The following is an 18,373-nucleotide window of genomic DNA, read 5'->3' as shown; positions in this document are numbered from 1 at the left end:
AGCTAAGATTGTATATTTGTCAGTGGTTTATATAATTTGAGTATAATAATAATATGTGGTATTTGATATGTATCTACTGTGGGACTCCACTGTAACAAACTTCAGAAAGTAAAATATACAATATATTCGTGTAAAGTTTCATATTATACTGAATGTATGAAATTCTCATTAATTTGCAAGTGTATTTTATCATCATGTTTTATTATCTGTGTAAGTGCTGGGATGTGTTGGAGGGCTAATGATTCCCGTGGGAGGATTTCTCATTAAAATAGGCCACAGATCTTACTTCACTCCCGGTGTTATGCATGTTGTGAAAGATGAAGCGAGTTTAACGCTGAATGAATCATTTGCAGAGGTAAGCTGCTCTCTTAAGCCGAGCTGTACTCTGCTGTGCCAGGATCAGTAGGGCTGCACTGGCAGGTCACTGGTTATATAACCAGCATTTAATCCCCCTCATACACTACAGCTGCTCCTACTATACTGCTCGTATGAATCCCATTGTAGTGTTACAGTGGAGTTAGATGCAGGAATAAATTATTCTGGCTGACCTGTATGTATGCAACACAAAGTATAGGAGGAGGAGGTTGCCTCTTGCTGTTTCTGTATGGGCTCTATCACATGTACACATAAATGTAGGTGTGAGGAAAATTCTGACAGTCAGTTCCGTCTGTTGAGGAAAAAAGTGTGTGGTACTTTCTACTCTAAATAACTATTGATGTTTTCTCCTCAGCCAGTCATGTGATCGCTGGCTGTGTTGTTTGCTCACTGAGTGCCCTTGTCAGTTTTCTTTGTGTATTGTTGTTTTTATAGTTGAAAAGTGTTCTCTGTAATTTGGATGAGTGCAGCCAAAAACACAGTGTGTTTTATGCCAAGTGAAGAACTAAACAAATCCACTAAGTCGACTTGCCAACTGCCCTGATACAAACAGAAGAGGAATGACCTTAAGTGCTGTGAGGCTTGCTGCTGCTGCTGGTGTGTGTCTGTGTGCATGTTCTTGGGCTGCAGCGTGGAGTGGCTCTGCTGTGTGCCAGCTTCTGTTATGTAATGACAAATCACATTAGAATACACTTTACAGCTGGCCCAGCCAGGTGCTCTGCCGCGCTCGTCGCTGTTGTCTGTTCCGCTGTCAGCGTCCCACCTGCTCTTCCCATCCTGCCCCTCTCCTTCAGCTCTGGCTCAGCACCTCCTCCATCTCTGCAGACCACCACTTGCCCATTGAACATGTCGTATCCTTCTGATGGTGAGCTTACAGTGGGTAATGTGTGTTGTCATCTGTGATGATGCACGTGTTTGTACACTGCAGGCTCAGGGTGAACCAGCTGGTAGATTAAAGGTTGCTTTCTACCACATCTTACCAACTCATTCTCACTGAGTTCCAACTTCAAAAGTTGTTTGTTGACAGAAAATTATATCCAGCCACTTTGAAAACCATCATGTGTAAAATTTGATCACGAATCTGTCTTTTCAGATAAGTGTTAGTGTAATTCTATGACTTCAGTTTCTAACAGTGATGTTGGTTGGTTAAATGAAACTCTGATATCATGACTCGCTGCTTTGTTTTCCATAAAGATTTTAATGGCAGGTAATCACCACTCTTAGTCAGCACCAGCTCGACAGCTTGAGCAGCAGCTCTTCTGTCTTCACAAAGAACAGAGCATCGTCTCTGTTCTGGCTCCGTGCTAACACAGTAACAGTCATCCACCCAGCAACACATGTTGGTCATGGGTGATTGTTGCAAACGCAACCTCAATAACTGAGCTGTACACTGTAGACCCAAATGCTTAAAGTAGTTATGAAGATTAAACTTGTTTTTGATTTGATTAAACTCATGTTTTGATTACCTTGAATTATTATGGATTATAGACTGTAGTCAGTTTAATTAAGATGGGCAGGAGTTATGGCTTGTTCATGCTCATCATTCTTACTTTTAGTTCAAACATTTTAAAAGTGTTTTCTGTCCCCACTTGTTTTAGTTTTATCCTACTGTGAATTAGAGACATTGGGAGATACTGTGGATCATAAAGATGTTATTGAGTTGACTTTTTCACTGCCAGCCCACAGTTCATTTCCTCTGTTCTTCTACATGTGACAAAGCAAGCCTCAGCTAAGATAATCTGTATCTGTAGATAAAAAGGAATGTTTATGTGAATATTGAATCCCCCACAAGTGATTAAAATGAGTACATAATAATACTCTTTTACCTCTGGCTATAACCTTTGCAAGGGACACACAGAATTTACATACACATATCTACACACAAATCAAAGATTTTGCTGTAGTGTTCATATTGTTGTAACTTTTCCCGCAGTGTATACAGTGTTGTAACATGCATGCTTCCATGTAGTGAAACACCTGACTGTGAAAAGCATTTCATTTGCTGGGTGATTATAGACAGGAGACAATAAGAGTAGTTATTTTTATCTATAAAGAATTTCCAAATAGTTATTCCCTGATATTACCAGGGTATAATTGATATTTTTGTATAAATTTATGTAATGCAAGAAGGTGACCCAGTTTCACTCTCTTCAGAGATGAAGATATGCAGGGTAGAAAAATATCATCATTATGCAAACCCTCTCTTAATAGGGAGTAACATCATCATTGTTAAAACACATATACACGGAGTCACGTGGTACGCCCGCCCAAGATGGCAGCATAAGTTGGAGGCGCGCACTCCATCCCCCCTAAACCTCGTTAAAAATAAGTTAGAGCCGGTCATTTGTCTTACTTTGGGTCTGCCCTGGCAAATTCTGTGGAAGGAGTCAGAAGAGTCATTACGTTACACGCAACGATCCGACTATGCCGCGAGGGAAAACACACAACACTCAGGCTACTTCGCTAACTACTATGGCGGAGATACCTGATGGTGTGGATGCCAGGTGTCCTCCCCAAGATGGGGTGGCGGCCGAGCTGACTTCTATAAGATCTCTGCTTGAGCAGGTAGCACAAGACATGACGGCGGTGAAAGGTGGAATTGAGTCTCTCAAGGAAGCTGTGAATAGCCTAGGCGTGAGGGTGGACGAAACAGAGACAAGAATTTCTCGTTTGGAGGACGAAGAGGCTAAAGCTAGCTCAATATGTAAGAACTTGAAGATACAGAACCAGCGGCTGCAGGAAAAAGTAACGGCGCTTGAGGGTTTCTCACGGCGCCAGAATATTAGAATATCGGGTATTAGAGAAGGAACCGAAGGCCGTAATCTTGAGGATTGCGTGAAGAATCTGTTGTCTGAGGCTCTGGACATTGAGATGGGAGATTACTACGAAATAGATAGAATTCATCGGGTGGGGCCAGCACCTCCAAAGCCAGTTGCGGACTCCAGACCGAGACACATCATCGTTCGCTTCCTACGGGATAAAGCCAAGATGTCCGTACTGGCGGTTGCCAGAAAAAAGAAGCAGATCATTTGGAAAGGCATGAGAGTTCGTTTTTTCCAGGATTATGCACAGGAGGTACAAGAAAAACGCAGGAAGTTTGATGAGGTGCGTCGCTTGCTGCAACAGTGCAATATTGGCTATTCCCTTCGCTTTCCGGCTGTTATGACTTTTTCAGTGGATAATCAGTATCATCAGTTTTCCAACCCAGCAGAGGCTAAGCAATTTCTAAGCGGCCTGGATTCGGCTAACATTCCGGGTGATGTAGATTAAGAGGATTTTATAAGCTATGGCTTAGTTTACTTCTGTGGGGGGTTTTTTTTGGGGGGGGGGGGGGGGGACGTGAGGAGGGACGCCATTATGGGATTTTTGAGTGCCACGGACCAACGATTTCATGGTTTTGTTTTTCTTTTTTTCTTTTTTTCAACTGTGTTTTGTTTTGTTGTTCGTTTTGATGGTATGGTGCCAACTGTCCTGTATAGACCTATTTTTTGGACCACTGGGTTGTCTCATGTAACTGGCTTTAACATTTGTTATATGGGTAAATGGGATGTTCTTCTGGATAAATTTGTACAATAATTTGGCTCGTGTGGTGTTATGGAGTTATGTAAAATTGTGTCGTGGAATATAGCGGGTTGTCATAATGTTATTAAAAGGAAGAAAATCCTTACATACTTGAAGCAGAAAAAGACAGACATAGCCCTGATTCAGGAGACCCATCTCGATGAGGCGGAATCATTAAAGCTTAAAAGAGATTGGGTGGCGCAAGTTTATTTTAGTGCATTTTCGGCTAGAAAAAGAGGGGTGGTCATATTGATCAGAAGAAACTTGGATTTTCAGGTTTTTAAGCATTATACAGATCAGGAGGGTAGATGGGTGGTTTTGGATGCATGTTTACAGGGGCGGAAAATGACATTGGTCAACATATATGCTCCCAATTCTCCTCAGCCACAATTTTTTCATGAAGTCTGTAACATGGTGCGGACTATAGGTAATACAAATATTGTAATTGGGGGAGATTTTAACCGGGTCAGGGATGTATTGTTGGATAAATCCTCTCGTACTGGACTAAGTAAGGACCCAGTAAACGTTGCGGTGGACGTGATGTCAGAGGAATTGAGCCTGGTAGATATATGGAGACTTCTTCATCCTCAAGAAAGAGATTATACTTTTTTTTCGCATCCTCACTCAACCTACTCCAGGATAGACTACTTCTTGGTGTCCCGTTCTCTGGCAAGTCAAATTATTGGGTCCTCTATTGGTAATATTGCTGTTTCGGATCATGCTCCCATTGACCTTGTTCTTTCTGGTACTGATAATATTAAACCGTCACCTAGGTGGCGTTTGAATAACTCATTATTGAAGAATAAGGGTCATTGTGAATGTATAAGGGAAATGATAAAGGAGTTTTGGTTGCACAATGAGGGCTCTATTGACGACGTTGGAATGATCTGGGACGCTTTTAAGGCCTATTTGAGGGGGCGCCTTATCCAGTATTGCTCCTTGATTAAAAAAGATGAGAGGGACAAGCTGATGAAGCTGGAACAGGATATCAAGGAGCTTGAAAAACAACACATGGTGCACCCAGAGAGGGATTTATGGAATAAATTAATTAAATTTAAATTTGAGATGAATAGTATACTGGAGAAAAAAGCGGAATATGCAATGTTTTGTCTAAATCAGAAGTACTTTGAACAAGGGGAGAGAACAGGTAAAATGTTGGCACACAGGATTAAGCAGATAAAATCTAGCAACCTTATACCATCTATTTTTGTTCCTAGTAATAATAATAAGTTGACCACCAGTAAAAAAGAAATTAATGATACTTTTACTAAATTTTATCAGGAGCTTTACACCTCTAATGGATTGGTGGAGGAACAGAGGCTGTCAGATTTTTTTTCTTCTATTAAAATTCCCAGCCTGTCTGAAGATCAAAGAATTGTATTAGAAGGTAAGATTACACTAATTGAAGTTAAGCAGGCAATTGGCAGTCTTAGATTGGGCAAATCTCCAGGCAACGATGGATTTCCATCAGATTTTTATAAGGTGTTCGTGGACGAATTAGCTCCAAGACTACTGTCGGTATATCAAGATGCGTTTCAAAGAGGGAGACTACCATTTAGTATGCGATCGGCAGTGATCACGTTATTACATAAAAAAGGGAAAGACCCACAGTATTGTGGGAACTATCGCCCAATTTCATTAATTAATGTGGACGAAAAAATTATTTCTAAGATACTAGCTTTTAGGCTTGAGAAAGTTCTTCCGTATTTGGTGCATAGGGATCAGGTCGGTTTTGTGAAAAACAGAAGTTCTGCAGATAATCTACGTAGGTTATTGCACATATTCTGGAAGAGCAGGACTAATTTAGACCCTGTTGTCGCGTTCTCCTTAGATGCAGAGAAGGCCTTCGATAAAGTTGAGTATCCCTTTCTGTTTTATACGTTGAAGAGATTCGGTTTTGGTCCCTTTTTTAGGCAGTGGATTCAGGTGGTATACACAGATCCAATGGCTACAGTTATTACCAATGGGATAATGTCACCCTCCTTTTCGTTAAGTCGGGGGTACTAGACAAGGTTCACCCTTATCACCTCTCATTTTTGCCCTGTTTTTGGAGCCTTTGGCTATTGCATTACGTGAATGTAAGAAAATCAGAGGGGTGGATATGGGTCAAGAAGAACATAAAACTTTTTTGTATGCAGATGACATTTTACTGATCTCAAGTAACCCAGAACAGGCCATTCCTGCAATTTCCTCAATTATTGATTCCTTTTCTGTAATCTCTGGCTACACCATAAATTGGTCTAAATCGGAAGCTATGCCCATTTCTAAATTGTGTCCGCCAGTTATGAGGAGCTCATGGCATTTCAAGTGGATGCCTGAGGGTTTGACTTACTTAGGGATTAAACTGACCCCTGGTTTAGACAACATAATGCAAGTAAACATCTCCCCAGTGATTCAAAACATTCGTCCGCTGTTGCAGAATTGGGTTAAAATAAATCTGTCCCTTTTGGGCAGAATTAATTTGGTGAAGATGATTATTGCCCCTAAACTTCAGTACTTTCTTCACATGTTACCGATAGCAGTCCCACATAATTTGCTAAAGCTTTATAATACATGTGTGGAGGGTTTTGTGTGGGCAGGCAAAAAGCCATCTTTTAATCGGTCCAAATTATATGCTGCTAAAGAGAGTGGTGGGTTGGCATTGTCCAAGATGGTTTGGTATCATTATGCTTTCTCCCTCTCTCAGTTAGTTAAGATACATAATTCCTTTATTGAGAAGCCATCATGGGTTGCGATTGAGGAAAGTCTTGTGGCTCCTTCGTCTTTAGAGGCCTTCCTTACTCAGAAGGGAAGACCAGTACCGTTTAAAGATCCAGTATTGGCTTTCATGCAAGAGACCTGGTTTAGAGCTCACCAATATACCAACATTAGCCCTTATCTTACCGCTAGAGCCTCTATCTGGTATAATAAGAAAATATTAATTGGTAAGAAATCGGTCTGGTGGGAGGCTTGGGCTAGGACAGGTATCAATCAGATAGGGGATTTATTTGGGCAGACTGGCATGAAATCGTTTGCAGAAATCAGACGAGAATTCAATCTGGATCCAAGGGAAATTTGGAGGTTTTTTCAAATAAGACACTGTATTAAAACCATTTTGAATAATAATCCAGACCCTCTATCTAGTATTCAGAAGATATTTGTAGCCCCTGGCATTAATAGAATTAGGGCATCCAAATTCTATGGGATCTTCAGAGAGGCGCACTCTCCCAGTTTGGGGGGACTGAGGCAGTGTTGGGAGAAGGATCTGGGTATCCAGATTTTAGAGGACAGTTGGAAGATGCTGGTTTCATCATGGTATGTTTGCTCACCTGAAACACAGTCTCAACTTATCCAGTACAAGTTGCTTCACAGAAATTACTGGACTCCCAGTAAATTAGTCAGGCTAAAGCTTGTGGATAATGACATCTGTTGGAAATGTCAGGAGGAAGCCGGGACTCTAGTTCATATGTTGTACACATGTCGGAAAAATGATTATTTGTGGGATGGGATCATTAACTTGGTGAATGATATTTTCAAACTCAATCTTTCTAAATCTCCAGCTGTATGTGTCCTGGGCCTGTTACCTGACAATAATATCCTTTCAAAAAAACAGAGATTGTGGATGCGTCTGGCTTTCATAACTGGATGCAGGATAATACTTAGGCACTGGAAGTCATCCAGCCCCTGTTCTCTCAGGGAATGGACTGAACAAATGTCTAAGATGGCATCATATGAACGGGTTATGTACAGAATTAAGGGGAGAGAAGATATTTTTGAGCAGGTCTGGGGTCCTTTTTTGTTGTACATCGACAATGTCTCCTAGATATTATGATAAATGTTCTTTTGGGGGTTTCATGTGTCATTGGTATTTTTGTTGTTGTCTTTTTTTTTTTTTTTTTACTTTGAAAGTCAGTAGAGGGAAGAAATTGTCTTAATGTCATCAGTGGTCAAGGTTAAGTTTTGTTTTTAGGCACCCGGGTGTTTTGCCCCCATTGCTTTTGTTTTAGCTTATGTTTCCCAGGAGGCGGTATATCATTTTGTTTCTCCGGGTTTTTTTTATTTTTTTATTTTTTTTTATTTTTTATTTTTTATTTATTTATTTATTTTTTGTTTCTGTTTGTTTGTTTGTTTGTCTGTTTGTCTTAGTTACTGTTAGTCCTTATTTGTTGGTTGTTGTTAAGAAACGGACAGAGAACTGACAGTATGATTATTCCAGTTGTATATTTGGTAATGTTTCTGTCCATTCAAAATATGAATAAAAAAAACAAAAAAAAAAAAAAAAAACACATATACTGACCATGTCTTACATTTATCATGTGGTCTTTGATATATTTTTTCTTGAATGCCTGTCAGAGGAGTAAAAATCTCTCTTTCTGTTGGTCACCTTCTGTCTTCCTATGAAGTCATTCTGGGAAGCAGAGCCAGAATCTGGGATTACTTATCCTTTCCATCCTCCTCACCTTGTTTTGACCCATTTTGCTCCCAAGCCACCCTCCTCTACCCAGCAGTCCAAACATCTTTGAATTAATTGAGCATAGTTGATGGACAGATTTTACCTGCACCGAGCTGGGCTTGTGCCAAAATGCTCATTTCCTGTGTCTCTTATTCCCATCTCTAGGGAGCAGTCCAACCTGGCCTCTGGAATGCTTTTTAAAGTGGCCTCCCTGTTCCTGGTGCTTTTTAACATAAGAGGAGTAAGATTTCAGCTCCCCTGGTTGCCTGAGCTTCTTCTGACATTTATGAATAGAGCATTTATACAAATTTATCCCTCTGGGCTGCCTTTGTTGTGCACAGTGTGCTCACATGGAACAACAGGGAATATGAGGAGTGGATTCATATTCTTTCCTGTGCCTGCTCTTTTTTTATCTCTGGTCTTCTGCTTTCTTTATTTTCATCTTTTTAGTCTTCGCAGCACACTTTGGTTTTGTGATGATATTCCCTGTTCTTGTACTTGCAGGTGTGTCATTTTTACACCACCTTAATGTTTTTATCAAATACACCAGATTAATGCAGTGAATTTAGGATATGTTGCTTAAAAGTATTCAGATTTTTTTTTTTTTAAAGTGAGAGACGTCTAAATATATGTAAATATTGTGGGGGACCACTGGAGGGCTCCACTCACACCCAGTTCTCAGGAAGTGTTGTTGCTGTGTTTTGGAGGGAAAAGTATTCAGTTGTGTGGTGATGAGTAATAAACCAGCAGTGTTAATCGAGAGCTCTCGTGTCGTCTGTGTTTACCTCCACATTGGTGACCCCTGACTCAAACATGCTGCAGTCCGATGGTGGCACAGACTCCGCTCTGGATGCATCAGCTGCCGCCAGCCCTCTGCCTCCGGCTGCAGCTACGTTTGCTGTAGCGCTCGAGCTGCCGGACTTTTGGCTTCACGATCCCCCGTCGTGGTTCGTGCACGTGGAGGCTCAGTTCGCCCTTCGTGGCATCTCGGCTGACGACACGAAATATCACCATGTGGTGGCCTCTCTCGACCCGCTAGCCACCCGTCGTGCGTTGACTCTCCTCCGGGACCCACCCACCCGAGGGAAGTACGCCGCCCTTAAGGAGCTGCTTCTTCGGCGCTATGCCCTCTCCGACGCAGAGCGAGCCGAGAAGCTCCTCTCCCTCTCAGGCCTGGGTGGCGGTACGGCTCTCGAACTGATGGAGCACATGCTATCCTTTCTCGGACCGGACGACGGGGGATTCCTCTTCGTCCACATCTTCCTCCGACAGCTGCCGGTGGCCGTAAGAGCCGGCTTCGCCAACTCTCCGCTTCTGGGCACGAAGGATTATCGCTCCCTGGCTGAGGACGCGGATCGTATTCTCCTGGCTAACCGCACTTTCCACGATCTCGACCTGGTTCCAGCCTCGCCGGCGGCGCCTTCCACTTCCCCGCTGACCTGCCCGGACGTATCAGATCCTTCGCTGACGGCAAAGATTGCGGCACAGCGACACCACGGACGGCACCTCTGTTTCTACCATCAGCGTTTTGGCGCCGGAGTGTGCCGCTGCCTGCTGCCTTGCGCTTTTCCGACCCTGGGACACGGGCCCCGCCAGCGCGCTGTAGCGGCCGCGACCGCTGGCGACAAAGAAAAACTGCTCTTCATAGAAGGCTCGCGCTCTGGGAGACGTTTCCTCGACTCCGGCTCCCAGAAGAGCCTCCTTTCCCCGTCCGGAGCCGACAGTTTAGCAGCGGGCTACGGACCGCAGCTTATTGCGGCTAATGACTCTCCCATCGCAACGTTCGGGGAAAGGTTCGTGACTGTTTGTTTTCATGGTCGGGATTTCCAATGGACCTTTGTTGTTGCCGCTAGCTCTGTACCTATTTTGGGCGCCGATTTTCTTTGTGCCCACGGACTGCTGGTCGATGTCGCTAACAGACGCTTAATCGATGCCCTGTCTTTTTCTTCAATACCCTGTTTCACTCGCGCCATCAAGCCCTGGAATCGGGCTAATTTAGTGACTTCAGGGAATGTTTTTCAGCGTTTATTCTTGGAGTTCCCTTCACTGACTGTTCCTAATTTCTCGAACACGGCAACGAAGCACGGGGTTGACATTTCCGACGGTCGGTCCCCGGTGTTCGCACGCGCACACCGCCTCGACCCCGCGAAACTCTCCGTCACTCGGGAAGAGTTTGCCGCAATGGAGCGCCTCGGCATAGTGCAGTGCTCGAATAGTGTCTGGGCTTCTCCGCTACACATGGTGCCCAAGTCAGACGGTCGGTGGCGGCCGTGTGGGGATTTTCGCCGTTTGAATAATGTCACGGAGAACGACCGTTACCCCATTCCCCACATCCAGGATTTTTCCGCCCACCTCGCCGGCACCTCGATTTTTTTCTAAAATTGACTTGGTGTGGGGGTATCACCAGGTTCCCGTGCGCGCCGAAGACGTCCCCAAAACTGCCGTTATTACCCCTTTCGGCCTGTTTGAACTTTTGCGCATGCCGTTCGGCCTGAAAGGCGCCGCCCAGACTTTTCAGCAGTTGACGGACTCTGTCTTGCGCGGACTGCCTTTTGTCTTCGTGTACCTTGACGATATATTGGTGGCCAGCTGTTCTGAGAGTCAGCACGCGTCCCATCTGCATCAGGTTTTCCAGCGCTTGGCGGCACACGGCCTGATCGTCAACCCCTCCAAATGCCAGTTCGGCTTGCCGGTTCTGGATTTCTTGGGCCACCGCATTTCCGCTGATGGTGTGGTTCCGTTGCCAAACAAGGTCCGGACCGTTTCGGCTTTTCCGCGTCCCACGTCGGTTAAAGCGCTGCAGGAGTTCTTGGGGATGGTCAATTTCTACAACCGCTTTCTCCCCAGAGCTGCGCACCTGCTGCAGCCTCTCTATGCTGCCTTGAAGGGTAAAACAGCTAAGGACCCGATTGATTGGCTCCCTGAACGCATCCAGGCATTTTCTAGGGCCAAGACCGCGCTGGCTAACGCCGCCCTGCTGGCTCACCCGTTTCCGTCGGCGGAGATTGCGTTGACCTCCGACACGTTGGACGTGGCGACCTGTGTTAGAACAGCGGGTCTCCGGTGTCTGGCAACCGCTCGCTTTTTTTAGTCGCACACTTAGGGACAGTGAGCGCAAATATAGCGTTTTTGACAGGGAGTTGCTGGCCCTGCACCTCGCGACGTGGCATTTTCGTTTTTTTCTCGAGGGTCGGAGCTTCACCGCGTACGTCGATCATAAACCCTTGACATTCGCGATGTCCAAGGTCTCTGATCCGTGGAGTGGGCGCCAGCAGCGCCAGTTGGCTGCCATTTCCGAGTTCACAACTGACGTTCAGCACGCGGCTGGTAAGTCCAACTGCGTGGCTGACTGTCTGTCCCGCGTGCTGGTTTCTCCCGTTTATGTTGGCATAGACTTTGAGGCTATGGCCGCTGACCAACAGGCCGACCCGGACGTCCTAGCCCTTCGGTCTGCGCAAACGGGCCTTGTACTGGAGGACAGACCCGTGTGGAACGGCGGGCCTAGCCTGTTTTGTGACGTTTCCACCAGCCATCCACGCCCTGTAGTTCCCCTTTCGTGGCGTCGTCGCGTTTTCGACTCGGCACACGCCCTCTCTCATCCAGGCATCCGGGCCTCGGTCAAGCTGGTCAGCTCTAGGTTTACGAAGCCCGGGCCTTCATAAATCGGTGAAAGACTGGGCTGCCGCGTGCATCCCATGCCAACGTGCTAAGATCCATAGGCACACACAGGCGCCCCTTGAATCCTTCCGCGTTCCAGGGAGGCGTTTTGATCATGTACATGTGGATCTGGTTGGTCCTCTGCCGCAGTCACAAGGTTTCACGCACCTTTTGACTGTAGTGGACCGCACAACCTGCTGGCCCGAGGCAGTGCCTCTGGCATCCACTACAGCAGCAGCAGTGGCCAGGGCATTTTTGTCAACATGGGTTTCGCGTTTCGGTCCCCCCGCCGACATCACCTCAGACAGGGGCCCCCAGTTCGTTTCCGAGCTTTGGTATTCCATGGCTGACGGCCTGGGGGTCAAGGTCCACCGGACCACTGCGTACCACCCGCAGGCCAACGGGATGTGCGAACGTTTCCACCGGTCACTTAAGGCCGCATTCCGTGCTTCTCTCACAGATGGCAACTGGGTTGACCGCCTTCCATGGGTTTTACTGGGGTTGCGCTGTGCGGTTAAAGAAGGCCTCGGGGTTTCCCCAGCTGAACTTGTCCTCGGTCAGCCCCTCCGGGTCCCCGGGGAATTCTTGCCCGAGAGCCCACCCCGTGCTTCGCTCCCTCTGTGCTGTCTCTCCGTCCCCCAAGAGATTCGTTTTCTCTTCTTGGCCCAGTGCACCATTGTGTGCCCGACACCTTTGTTCCGAGGTCGTTGGACTCTTCGCAGTTTGTGTTTGTCAGGCATGACGCTCATAGGCCTCCGCTGCGTCCACTGTATGACGGCCCCTTTAGGGTTATTCAACCGAGCCAGAAGCATTTCCTTTTGGATTTTGGGGGTCGGCAGGAGGCTGTTTCTATTGACAGACTTAAACCAGCACATGTGCTTCTGGATGATCAGGTGGTGCCGGCTCAGGCCCCCCGCCGTGGCCGCCCGCCTTCCACTGGACTGGACAACCCTGCTTCCTCTGGGAGCGCGCCCACCTGGCAGGGCCCGAGCTATCTTCAGCTTTTCCTGACCGCCCATGCCAGCCTGGCCCTCAGGCTCGTTTCCCCTCCGCCAGCTCTCCACCTCCACGGTTCAGCCGTTCTGGACGTTTAATTAAAGCAAGGGTTCTGGACTAGGGGATAACCCTACTGGGTGTTCGGGGGGGGGGCATGTGTGGCGGACCACTGGAGGGCTCCACTCACACCCAGTTCTCAGGAAGTGTTGTTGCTGTGTTTTGGAGGGAAAAGTATTCAGTTGTGTGGTGATGAGTAATAAACCAGCAGTGTTAATCGAGAGCTCTCGTGTCGTCTGTGTTTACCTCCACAATATATGTCACTGACCTGTTCTCCCGAGGTCACTAGCTCCAAACTGGGCAAGCAAGAAACAAAAAATCCAAGAGTACTGAGGGTGAGTGATGTGTGAGATGAATATACCTATTTAAATTATGATTATGGAGGTATGCAGATCTAGGGGATTTGCATGTTCAAGCTTGTTTCACTGTCATAAGTAGTTACTCCTACAGCACAAGTGTGTGTGTGTGTGTGTGTGTGTGTGTGTGTGTGTGTGTGTGTGTGTGTGTGTGTTGTAGCGTTAGAAAGCGTTACAAAAGAGAAAATTATGTGTGAAAATATCACTTATATTTGACTCAACACCTGCATTTTGTAAAAAAGTAAAATATTTGGAATTTATTTTGAAGAGTTTAACATCAAACAAGGCCGTTCTTTTCTGGTCCAGACACTGCTCTTCCTTTTTTTTTTTTTTTTTTTTTTTTTTTTTTGTCCCGTTTGGATCTTTAGCCATCAGAATTGTTGTCTTAAGGCCAAGAAAGATGCCAAGCGGATTTATTTTACCAAGTGGATCATCATGGCCTTGCCATATTGGTCCATTTGATTGACCTTTATTATAATTATGAATTTATTTTATTTTCAGTTGCTACAAACGGGACAGACATGACTGGGGGATAGGACAGGGAGAAAGAATGAAAGAAAGAGAGGGAGAGAAAGAAAACCAAAGGGGAGAAGAGACGGTGAGAAGGGGGGGAAGAAAGAAAAACACCTGGGTCACCTGTATGGAGAAAAAAACAGAAGAGAAAGCAAACAACAAAGAGCAACATAATAAAAAAACGGCACCATCACAATAAACTAGCTAGCAGTAGATATCAGTAGATACTAAATAATAAACGATATTGTGCAGCACGCAAGATAGACAGCGCACAATGTGCTTTGAGGCAGCAGCCAAGAAAGCTGTAGTCCGCGTCTGTGAATACCCGTGTGTACACCTGTGTGCATACCTGTGTGGATCAGCATGCTTGCATTCCAAAGGTTTCTCCATGTAACGATCTGCTAGGGAGTGTGGGGAGCCACAGCCCCGTCCTCCAGGGTATGAAGCAGGTATGGAGGAGATCAAAACTCCAGACATCCAGAGGCCCCCAGAACACAAGAGACCAAGGAAGACCAACAGAGGGGCAGCCGCGCCACTGTCCCAGAAAGAGCTGAGGAGAGTCCCAGATGAGGGCTCACTCAGCAGCCGCGGAGCAGAAGCCAGGGGGAGTTGCAGTGATGCGCCCGTGAGCTCCGCCGGCAGCCAGCTGTGCCTGAGTGACCGAGCCCCAGGCTCCAGGCCCCGATAAGCGGCCGCCAAGGAGTGAGCCGGTGTGTACCCGGACGCCCACCCCCAGACACAAAGAACCACCAACGCACCGACACCTGAGGGAGTCCGCCACTGGCAGGGGAAGTGGTGGTGGGTGGAGATAGGCCTCCAAACCTTGGAGGGCCTGAGATGTCCCCAGAGAGGTGGCGTCTGATACCCAACCTGACATATAGACACAGACATACAGGCACACACAGACACAAACATCCATTCCCACCCTCATGCTCTCATATGCACTTACTCCACACTCAACCAACGTGGAGACAGACATAAAGAGACGCTGTACACACGATCACACTCCCCAAGCGTACTCTACGAACCGGGTCTAGGTACCCTTGCCCCTGGAGGGGGGAACTGCACCCAGACCCAGGTGGTGTTATCCTTTTCTCTGCGGTGGGGAGAGGCAGACCGCCCCGACTCCGCAGCAGCAGGGAGGCCCCACACTCCAGACCGCAGTCGGACGGCCAACTCCTCCTAGCCCCCCCGCTCCAGCAGGCCGCAGAGAACGGGGATGAGAGAAGACTCCAAACCTCCCTCCACCCCCTCATTGTAGTGTTGATGCATGTGTGTTCTAAGGTGCAATTAAAACCCAGGAGGGCATGGAGCTACCTGCCAGAGAGCAGCAGGTAAGCGCATAGTAAATGGTAAATGGTAAATGGCCTGCATTTGTATAGCGCTTTTCTAGTCCCTAAGGACCCCAAAGCGCTTCACACTACATTCAGTCATTCACCCAGTCACGCACACATTCACACACTGGCGATGGCAAGCTACGTTGTAGCCACAGCTGCCCTGGGGCACACTGACAGAGGCGAGGCTGCCGGACACTGGCGCCACCGGGCCCTCTGACCACCACCAGTAGGCAAACATGGGGTTAGTATCTTGCCCAAGGATATTTGGCATGCAGCCAGGAGGCAGCCTGGGATCGAACCACCGACCTTCTGATTAGTGGCTGACCTGCTCTGCCACCTGAGCTAGTCCCTCCTGCTAGCCCTCAATGTCTACGTGTATTCAAAATTGAGAGGTGGGCAACGACGCCAGGGGTGAGGTGTACACCCTGATGGTAATTTGGACTCCGTGTATCGTGCCCACCCCCAAGATCCTATATGTATGTGTAATGAGAGTGTGAGTAATGTGAATGTCTAAGTTGTGGGATAAAATTGAGGCAGAGGCAGCCAGAAGGGGACAGAGGGGGGGTAGCCTCCTCTGCACCCTGGTGACATACCCCTACTCCAAGGCCCTGCATGTGTGGGTGGTTGTGGTGGAGCGGGAAGAGGGAGGCAACTGGAGATGGGGAGAGAAGGAAGGGAGGGGCGGGTGACCCCTCCCTGGGGCCAGCTCCCCCGCTGACCCCAGTAGGCACTCCCATACTCCGCGACCCGCCAGGGAAAGGGGGCCCAGGCCCATCCAGACCGGGGCCCAGCGCAGCAGCGCCCCCTGGCCCCACAGAGCCCGGGACAGTCCACCCAACCCCACCACATAGAAAACTGCACCCACCCCACCATCCATTCATCTTCCAGACTACATGAGACAATAGACGCCCAGGCTGAGATCTTCCTCCACCTCTCCTGTATCTCCCCCTCCTGCAGAGAGTTCCTGAGGAGAGGAAAGCTCCTGCAAGGTGTGACAATCTCCCCCACCAGACACTGCTCTTTCTAATCCACTGTGCTCACTTCTGTTTACAAAATAGGCTGCATAGTTTGTCCATAAACTGTACATAAAAGATGAACATAACATCTGTAACATAACAAAGCCTGTGAACTTTTGCCCACCCAAGCGGAGGAGTTCATGTGTCTTGGGGTCCAGTCCACGAGTAAAGGGGAGGGAGGAAGCAAGAGAGTCAGAAAATTCTTCTCTATTTTCGACTGAATTAGTATTGTAGACTCCAGGTAATGTCACAGTTCTCTTAACACTGTATGTTATGATATGTTTATAGCATTAGCACCTAACTGAGCATTTAGCTGCTTTGTTAATTGAATGCATACATCTGTGCATTTGGCCCCCTCGTCGGTTTTCTACTAGTTAAACAGTGTAAATGCAACTGGTAGAGCCTTCCATGAGTGTAATCCCACACTCACAGCCTGTGCTTCTGTACAGTGCTCACAGAGAAGAATCGCTGAATTAGCAGAATTAGCAGAATTAGCAGAACGGGTGTAGCTGTCATTAAAGTGGTCTGGTATGATTCCTGCACTGTCCCACACAAATGTTTAAAGGGTCCTGTTTCATACACTGTTTAGTCACTAAGATTCTAACTGCATTTTACACTGAGTCTGAAGTCAGGTTGTAGGATGAAAGAAAAATATTAAGTCTTTTCTGCACAGTATATTGCAGAATCACAGTATAATGCAAAGAGGTCAGTGCTCCACGCTTGTTCACTGATATTTTTCAATTTTCCTTTTGAATAATGGAGAGAGCAGAGAACCCTGCAACCCCCCAATCCAGTGTGATTTGGGAGATTTTCCTCAACAGTTCATAAAAGCTGCTTTGCTCTGCCCTCTGGAGAGCTTCTAACTCATCCAAAATGATGTCATCAGTGTGGCTTTTAGTGGACAGCTTTACTGTTCCATAATGCACTAAACAAAGCCTTTAAAAGAACACGAGTTAGAATCTATGGAGGTCCAGTGGGTTAAAAAAAACTAAAACAAAAAAACCCCATTATTCTTGTGAATAATCACAAGAATAAATTAAGGAAAAGCATTTAATTGAAGTGGAAATAGCAAATAATTTAAGAAATTGGCTAATTACCATACAGTATTTTATTATATTTATTAAACAACTTTATTTTATTACATATGGAAGGAATTTTCTTCCAAAATGTCATTTCAAAACAGTCTGGGTTTTTCCCCTGTATTGTCACTTTTTACTATATGACTTAACCTCCCAGCCTTTTTTACATGGTTCCTGCCTCTTTCTGATATTTTATGTTTCATGTAATATTTTCATCGAAAACACATATTAATTATTTTTGTTATTATGGGATGACAGGATTGAAATGCTGACTACCAAGACTAAATAACTTGTGTTTTCAGCTTCTAAAACTTGTCAAAAGTCACATCTGCTCCAAGTTATTCAAAGCCATTTCTCCCAGAAACACACATACACACACCTCACTCTCTCTCTGAGAGTGAGATCTCTCTATGCTCAGTCCTGTCACAGTGATGTCACAGTGTCCTCTAGTTTTCTATTCTGCAAAAAAATAAATAAAAACAAAAACAGTGTTGCCACGGTGACAAAGCCAAGATGTTATTTCACTGTTATGAGTTGCACTGGGCTGGCCAAAGCATCAGTCAATTGTGAGTGGACAAGCAGCCATTACTAAAAGCAAGGCAGCTATTTTTGGTAGTGACCGTGGCATTACTCAGCAATGTCCACATTCCAGTTGTGTGTGTGTGTGTGTGTGTGTGTGTGTGTGTTATGAAATAAAATTTGCAGCAAGCAAAGAGGATTTGTCCTCCATCCTGTCATCGCTGAGATAGTGGCGAAATCACAGCAGGAAGTGTGTGCATGTGTCTGTGTATTTATGTTATATGGCCGTGGCTAATAAAATGTTCCAGTCACTACAGAGGAATTTACAGAAAGGGGGATTTAGATAAGCTGTAGTTAATTAAACTGCAGATATTCCCCTCCCCCATCCTGTATGACTGTGTTATTGGTGAATCAGAGGCAGATGGCAGGGGTTATTTATATAAGAGCAGAGAGTTTCTCCTATAAAAGCATCATA

The 18,373-nt window shown here is 46.2% G+C and overlaps 1 protein-coding gene and 1 long non-coding RNA gene across 6 annotated transcripts in view; one reads left to right on the top strand and one right to left on the bottom strand.

Annotated features, from left to right (window-relative positions):
* Positions 1–18,373, top strand: part of LOC120729925 (ubiquitin carboxyl-terminal hydrolase 2-like) — a 62,627-nt gene that overhangs the window by 25,011 nt on the left and 19,243 nt on the right. The window lies entirely within an intron of this gene.
* Positions 1,140–18,032, bottom strand: LOC120729987. Its single transcript, XR_005695032.1, has 3 exons — positions 17,636–18,032; positions 15,125–15,126; positions 1,140–1,152 (listed from the first exon to the last, which is right to left on the bottom strand). It is a non-coding gene; the product is annotated as an uncharacterized LOC120729987 (long non-coding RNA).

Source organism: Simochromis diagramma, unplaced genomic scaffold (assembly GCF_900408965.1).
Source record: "Simochromis diagramma unplaced genomic scaffold, fSimDia1.1 OVJJ01000348.1, whole genome shotgun sequence".
NCBI classification, from domain to species: Eukaryota; Metazoa; Chordata; class Actinopteri; order Cichliformes; family Cichlidae; genus Simochromis; species Simochromis diagramma.
The sequence above is the reverse complement of the archived record's forward strand: the minus strand, read 5'-3'. Positions and strand labels throughout refer to the sequence as shown.